General features: G+C 38.8%; 1 long non-coding RNA gene across 2 annotated transcripts; it reads left to right on the plus strand.

The window, feature by feature from the left end:
* Positions 1–5,412: 5,412 nt before the first annotated feature.
* Positions 5,413–7,565, plus strand: LOC120735142. Of its 2 annotated transcripts, none has more exons than XR_005696195.1 (3): positions 5,413–5,646; positions 6,461–6,547; positions 6,967–7,020. It is a non-coding gene; the product is annotated as an uncharacterized LOC120735142 (long non-coding RNA). The 2 variants fall into 2 exon arrangements; XR_005696196.1 differs by lacking the exon at positions 6,967–7,020 and adding an exon at positions 7,084–7,565 and having other exon boundaries at positions 5,422–5,646.
* The last annotated feature ends 809 nt before the right edge of the window (positions 7,566–8,374 follow it).

Genomic DNA, 8,374 nt, shown 5'->3' on the forward strand with positions numbered 1-8,374 from the left:
TTTGTGGGGGACTTAATTATTACCCTGATATAATTTATCAGTTGCCCTATTAGCTGCTAAAACTCCAAAGAAAGTTCAAACTAACTGTGTACAGCACCACATTGTAAATCATTTGAGCCAGCGGTCCCCAACCCCCGGGCCTCGGACCGGTACCGGTCCGTGAGTCATTTGGTACCGGGCCGCGAGAGTTGAGGTTCAGGTGTGAAATGTATGGTTTTCAGGGTTTTTATTGGTTTTCAGCGTTATTTTGTTATTGTTTTTATCATTTACTCGGTTTTCCTGGGTCTTTTCACATGTGTTATAAATAAATTTTCTTTTTTTCGGTACCGGTACTAGTTTTATTTTGTTGTATTTATCCGCGACACCTTAAAGGCCGGTCTGTGAAAATATTGTCGGGCATAAACCGCTCCGTGGCGCAAAAAAGTTTGGGGACCGCTGATTTGAGCTGGAGGGAAGTTCAGTGATGTTGCCCTTGGAGTAAAGATATGGTTTAGGGCTTAAACACTGGAGAGCCTTCAAGACCTGAGCTGTATCCACTTTCTAGCACTGGCTTTTTCTGTATAACCAACTGCTACACCCTCTTCATAACTTCATTTATCTTAGGGGTGTTTCTCTTTCTCTCTCATGGGAAGCTCAAAACCAAGACTAATTATCTATCCAAAGGCAACATCTGTCCTTTATCAGCCCATTTATTTTTTTTGCACACTGATATATATATATATATATATATATGTATGTGTGTGTGTGTGTGTGTGTGTGTGTGTGTGTATATATATATATATATATGTGTGTGTGTGTGTGTGTGTGTGTGTGTGTGTGTGTGTGTATATATATATATATATATATGTGTGTGTGCGTGTGTGTGTGTGTGTGTGTGCGTGTCAGTGGGTGTGTTTGCTAAGAACAAATGAGCTGTTCGTGTATGGTTATGAATCGATATACAAATGGAAAAACTGACCTATTCCTGCCTGAGGAAAACTGGGTCATTTAGATCATATGAAGTCATTACTAAAGACAGTATTCAGAAAGCGGGACAAGAAGCTTAGTTTATTTTAGCTTTATTTGAACGTGAAACAAAGGAAAACAATTGCCATAAGTAGTAATGCTAATTTAGTAAAAACCGAGCTCATGTTGCATGTTTCTTGTCTAAATAATGGGCCGATATGCATGCAATACATGTAAGCACTGGGAAGTAAGTGGAAAAATACAGACTGTGAAAGGATGGCAGACATTCCACACAGTTTCAGCATGCATTGTGGAAAACCCCAAAATAAGAGCTTATAGAAGCTTTTGCTTCTATAAGAGCCCGTAGAGTGTTGGGGTTTTTTTTTTCTGTCTGATTTGTATTTTCAGAAAGAGTTTACAGTGCAGACGCGAGTGAAGGCCTCTTAAATGTTCACTCCAGGAGGCCGATAAAGATGTGGTGAGACGGTAATGGGTAGTTTTACAGCACATCCATCTATTAACATAACCACGGTAGCTTTACCTTTAGGGTTGTTGGGGTGCTGTGGCCCATATCAGCTCACACTGACTTTACACAATAAACCAAGCCTCTTTAGAATTAGGGTTAAGTGGATGCATTTGGATTGTAGAGGTAACAGGATTCAAGTAGCAAGTTACAAGACATGGTCATGTTGGTCTCACAACCTAATTTTCAAAGGCCAAGGTGTATAGGAAAAACAATCTTTTTTTAAACCAAGTTTGTTTGTTTCTTTTTTCGCAAGAAAAAAAAAAGTCCTCTTAAAGACAAATTATACATGTCTGTATGGCCCGAAGTGACCTCCTGCAGCCACAAAGCTAAAAAAAGCCAAGGTGGATGGACAAGAACAAACTGTCTGTCATGCCTGCACATGTCCTGCAAAGCCATTAATCTCAGGAGCCAACCCCCTTCACTTTGACTTCACAGAACTGGTGCAGCTGTATTGAACTTGACATCAGTTTGTCCACACATCACTAAAACGGACAGTTTTCAGTCTCGCATCCAGATGACTCCCAGACCGAACATAAGATTTGTGGAAAAGCTTAATTTTGGCCACATCTGTAAGGAATGAGAGATGTGTTTTATTTTTGCTCTGTAGAAATATCCCTCAGAGATGATGCTCAGGACTTAAATTGGACTGAGGTGGACATGTTAAGACGTAGACCTGGTGCAGCGAGGGGGAGGTGGAGCAGTACACTGTCAGGTTGAGTTGCAGGCTGCCCTGCGGGGCATTCCTTCAGTTCATATGCAGCCAAAACGCTTGATGAAAAGTGCAAGTCCGTTAAGGACTGAGCATTTTCACAGGAATAATACTCTGTCATTCTGCCTTTCACACTCTCCTTATCCTCTCTGGCTTCATCTCATCTTTGCCCTTCCCTTGGGACATTCAAGTGAGAACAAGAGTGACGTTCAGCTCCACCTCAGATTCCGATCAGATTCAGTGTGAAGCAATTTGACAACAGGCTGATTTACATCTCTCACTGTCTGAATTAGTCCAGCGCTAATGTTTAGCAGGATCTCCAGTTTCAAATTAGTTTTAGGTTAGTAGCATGTTAAGTTTAATAATTAGTGTAAACACAAAGCATTAGTTTGATGAACGATTGAAAGCTCACAAAACTAGTAACGTCAACCTTATAATAGCACAAAAGGAAAAACCAGGCAATTTATGCTGATTCATTAGTTTGAAATATTTCAGTCTTGATCAAAGAGTAATACAAATCAAACCATAATCACACTCCCTTGATCAGAGCAAAAATGATGGTTTAGATGGGCTGGTCATCAAATCTTCTGCTTGATAAAATAAGCTCACCTAAGAGTATTAAATATGGATCAAAAACAAACATTCGTCCATGTGTAATGTAGTAAGAATGTGTAAAGATTAAAGTAATCAAATGCCTTTTGAATATGATTTGCTTTGCCAGGTGCTGAAGGAGTTAGGCACACAATTAAAACAAAGTGCTTCAGTATTAGCCACAGATCTAAAGGCAGTGAAGTAGAGCCAGTTATCTACCAATCAGAAATTTAGTGGTTCAGTCCTTGGCTCCTGTATTCTGCCAATTGCCCTTGATGCATCTAGTTAGAAAGTACTTATAAGGTGCAGAATAAAAGCACTGTGTGTGTGTGTGTGGTTTGTAGTTAAAGGCACTTTGAATACTCTATATAAATTCCAGCTCATCTATCATTGCGTGTTTTCAGCAAAACATACCAAGGGAACGTTTACAGATGTGTAACAGGATGATTCCAATCCAATCAAAGCACATCCCTGAGAGCTACAGAAGCGAAACTGTTACTGTTGGTATATGTCATGTCCGCCTGTTTATCATGATTAAGTCAACATACTGTGTCCATAGTCCCCCCGGTGTCCCTCTGTCTAGCACAACAAAATCTCTCAAAGACACCATGGTGAGATTTTGTTTTATCGGGATGTTTCAAAGCAGAATGTCCTGGCCACATGCACAGGAAGAGGGCAGGAGCTCTTTCATCTCCATGCAGCCTAGAGCATCTTGCAGTTTCTCACAGCACTGCTCACAACACAAAACATAACCCAGTACACCACATATTTTTACGCTATTTTATAGACTTCTTTTAGGAAATCCAAGTGGAAATGGCCCTTCTGGGTTGGTTTCTGCCACTGAGCATGAGCCTCAGAACCGAACAGATCACCCTGCAGTACTAAGTTGATCCAAGTGCAGACTCTGACCTCTGCCACATGACCTGTAAAACAGAGGTGCCCCTATATAAAGCAGTGAATCAAGCAGCGTAATCGCTTGGAGAGAAAGAATGAGGCCACTATGAGAGCGGTGTTTTTGAAATCCCTCAAGTCAGCGCTTGCTGTGATTTCTTTCCAGGGAAACAATACAAACATCACAAACTTTAATTACACGCATACTGAGCCGAAATGTACGTCACAAGGGCTGAGTCACAGAAGAAGCTGCATGTGTCAACTGCTTTCAAAGTGATGTCATCTGAGAAAGTACCACATAAGGAACAGGAAGAAATCCTGCTGTAATTATTAAATGTTTTAGACGGTAATTTTGATACAGTGTATGATAGGGTAGCACAGCACCGAGGCTTTTAAAGTTTAATGTGTGCCATTGCAGCATCCTGTAGAAACCACTGTATAATTAAAGTTAAAGTAAAGTGTGAATTTACCTCTACAGTGTGCCCAGTGATACCACTGATACCTGGCATTATATTGCATGCCCATCTGAGCCTCAAAGGCACAGAGCTTACAGCTTATTGCAGTGACACGAAATGTAAAAAGCATGAAAATGCCATATGCGTCATATTGTATGTGGCTGCTTTCAGCAATTATGGGGATATTCAGAGGAAGGAATCAACTGCCATAAGCTCTGCCAGGTCAGTGTTTTTGATGGGCTCACTCTCACCACTCCATTGTACCTGTGCACTACCTACTTATCACTAAACAGCTGGCAGACAGAATTATCACATAGTTAGTGAACGTAATGGGGCTTTTAGCAGCGAAAGAGACAGATATTTGCCCCCAGGAGATGGTACACACCAAACAGTGAGCTCAAAAGCAGAGACTAGTGTGCATACATAAACACACCAAGAAGCCAAAAATGGCTCCAAATAATCTTTTTTCATAACAGATTGATTACTATTTAAACTATGTTTTTTTAAACATGTAAAATATGGTTGCAGATTTTAGTTTTTTATTCTGCTTGTTAGCAAAAATTAAGATACTAGCTGTGATCAGATCAGTTACTAAGCTGGCATGTTTTTTTATTGGACATGTGGCAGTGTAATCCTCAAAGGAAAAGCAAGTTTATCATATCCTTCCTTGCTCTGCTTTCATCGCAGATTTATGGCTGCTCGAATTTTTATGAGGTGTTACTTTTTGGTGAAAGGTGTGTTGCATCTGCTTAAAAAAAAGACAGAGCAGATTAAGCCGTTGGCTCAGCTGTTTGCAAACACACACACCATGTTCTGACTGAGGGATTTCTATGTTTCTGACATAAATGAAATCAGAAAACTAAACAGTAATGACGTTTGTATGGTTACTGGATACAGCTGGATACAGCTGGCTGTGTGTTTTACGTGGTGGCTAGCTACACAGCTACGGTTAGCATAATATAAACACATTAGCACAGTAAAGCTGGAGTATGGCTAACTTTCTTACACTCGATAAAAGTTAACGTGAGGGTTCCCGATGGTTAGGAACAAATGCCATTGCAGGGCAGGGTGCTGTAAACGGACCAAACTTCAGTCAGGAGAACAACTTGGATAATACATCCAGAATACGAGGTTAGTCATTCATTTATTGCTGCAAGGGCTACATCGTAAGGTTTTAAAAACAGAGCTATAAAATGAATAGTGGTAATAAAAACCCAGAAAAACCAACAGTGACTACTGCATCTCTCAGAGGCTTGTTCAGATTAAATAGAACAAGCTTAAAATCATTTAACTAACAACAGCCTTAGTTTGGACGCAAGTTTATCACGTCATCACTTAAAGACCGAATTGCTACTCAATCGTAACCAGGGGTGGAGCTTAGTAAATGTGTCAGGTGCCTTTAGAATGTTGTCATAGCATTAATAGCATAAAACATTTTGTAAGATGCTGGCGAGATGCACACACAATTCCCATGGCTTGCAGTGGATAAAAACAGAGGACAGAAAAGGAAAAAGAGATTATTTTCTAAGGTAAGGACTGCTCAGCAAGTGAGAGATGATAAAGTGGGAACGTAAAGGTGACAAGGCAGTGTCCATGTTAATGTTAAACTTTTCTAAAAACAGTGTGGACTTGTACTTCTGTTGCTGTTACAAAAGAAAATTGAATTATATATATATTACTTCAGTAAGTTTTTGCTCTGTAGTAGCATATTATCTTACTGGATTTGTAATAATTTTACTGAAGTAAAGAAATGCTCCTGTCACTGATCATGGAGATAAAAGACTGTTCCAGATTGGCATCCCTCCTTATTTATTTTGTCTAACTGGGTTTAGGAGACAATGGCATTGTACATGGGTATTTGTAATTCTTTTGGTGTGGTATAACAAAGCAAGTACTTTCTTACAGCCCATTCTTACACCAACCATGTTTAAACATTTTGCAGCCTGCCTCTAGACAAAGTCAACACCCTATAACAGAGACATGAAAATGTTTGTATCTTAGGATCTGGTGTTGTTTGTTATTTAGCTACAGAAACTATGCATCTATGTGTATGTGTGTTTGTTTTAATTGTATTTTATGCTTGAAAGCACACTTGAATTTGTGTCATCCATCAGTAAAAAAAACACACACTGGCACATTAATGCTTCTCTTTCCTGAAAAAAATTGAGATTTGTGCCATTTCAGAGGCTCCTGGAGACTGGGGAAAATTTGTTATTTTACAAAAACATGAAATTTTGAAATATAGAAACCAGGTTGATTGTTGCTAATGTGCCAAAGGCCCTTGAATACTTTTAGTTCAAATGAATGTTTTCATAGCATTAATAGAATAAAACATTTTTGTAGGATGCTGGGAAGATGCATACACAATTGCTCTGGATTGCAGTGGAGAAAAACAGAGGACAGAAAAGGAAGAAGAGATTATTTTCTAAGGTAAGGACTGCTCAGAAAGTGACAGATGATAAAGTGGACATGTAAAGCTGACAGTCAGTGTCCACGTTAATGTTAAACTTTTCTAAACACAGTGTGGACCTGTAGATGTGTTGCTGTTCTAAGGTACCTGCTTGCTACTTAGTGTGAAATGCTTTCAACAGAAAAGTAAATAATTAGCTGTTATTCAAACGTTATTTATCACTAATAAATTAGGCCATGGTTAGAGGCTGAGATATGAAAGATATTAAACGCAAAGAATTCTTGATTACAATTTATGGAAGACATTTGCAAGACAATAGATAGAATTGGCTTTGGTGCAAATTTACAAAAGATTTAAAATATATATGTTTGTGTGTGCGTCTGTCTTTGTGTGTCTGTGTGTGTATGAATGAAATTATTCTTGAATTGTTATGATATAGGCATTTAATTCAGTTACCAGATTTCAGATTCAGTTACCGGAGCTGTAAGAGTAACAAAATTGGTCAGAGTAGCAGGTGCGTTTGGAACAGCATCACCAGGAGCAGGAGAAGTGGTAGGAGAAGCTGGAGCCACAAAAGTGACAGAAAAAGAAGGAGGACCAGGAGGAGCATGAGCATCAGGACGTATGGTCGAAACAATAGGAGCAGCAGGAACACAAAGACGACCAGGAGAAATGACGAGAAGAGTAGGAAAAGCGGCAGAAGTAGCAGGAGCTGCAGGAGCGACAGAAACAGAAGGAGGAGCAGGAGCAGCAGGAAATGTGTCAGGAGCGGCTGGAGATGCAGTAGTACCGAAAGGAGCAGCAGGAACACAAGAACAAGCAGGACACATGAGAAGACAGAGCTGCAGGAGGGACACGAAAAGAAGGAGGAGCAGCAGTAATCATTAATAAATACAACATCATATCAAAATAATATGATGTGTTTCTATATCAGTCAGTGTCATTCAGCGTTTTATGTCACTTCAACATTCAGCACTTTCTGAAAAGATGAAGAAATCTTTTCTCCTTAAAAATATTTCTGGTTCAAGTCAAACATGATTCTTTATAGGTTGTATAGGTTTATTTTTAAATATTGAACCTTGAACTCTAAAATTTGGTTTGATTTAAAAACTGTTTGTTTTTAAAAACTGTTTGTTTTTAAATCAAATGCTAAGAAATGTTACAAAAATTATTTTTATTATTATTATTATTATTTTGATCTCAAGCAGACCTTAAAAAAGTCATCCATGGATTCATTACATCATGCTTGGATTATGGTCATTTCCTTATCATGAGCTTCAGCCAAAAGTACGTCTGTCATGGTCTACATGCCTGTAGCGCAGATTTGTTTGCTTTTCTTTTTTCTTTAATCTTGCTCTCTGTGTCTCTGTTCTGATTTCTCTGGAATGTGTATGCGAGTGCTTAAGTAAGTAAGTAAATTTTATTTATTAAGCGCTTTTCATAGAAAGTCACAAAGTGCTGTACACAAAGATTCAAATAAACAGAATGTTAAGTAACAAAACAGACAATATACGCAATATAAAAGGTTAAATGTAAATTTAAAAAAATTAAAAAGCGCTGATCAACAGAAGGCTTGTTTAAACAGAAAAGTTTTTAACTGCTTTTTAAAGGATTCCACAGAGTTAACCAAACGTAGTTGTATTGGTAGACTGTTCCACAGCCTTGGGGCCACAGACTGAAAGGCTCTGTCCACTTTTGTCTTCAGTCGTGTACGGGGGAACAACCAACAAACTATCTGTGAGTGGAGACAACGAGCAGTGGTGTATTTGTATTTGGTATTGTATAAGCTTGGATAAATAACCTGGGGCCTGGCCATTTAGTGCTCTGTATGTCAAAAAACAAGAATT

Source organism: Simochromis diagramma, unplaced genomic scaffold, assembly GCF_900408965.1.
Source record: "Simochromis diagramma unplaced genomic scaffold, fSimDia1.1 OVJJ01000481.1, whole genome shotgun sequence".
In the NCBI taxonomy this organism is placed as follows: domain Eukaryota; kingdom Metazoa; phylum Chordata; class Actinopteri; order Cichliformes; family Cichlidae; genus Simochromis; species Simochromis diagramma.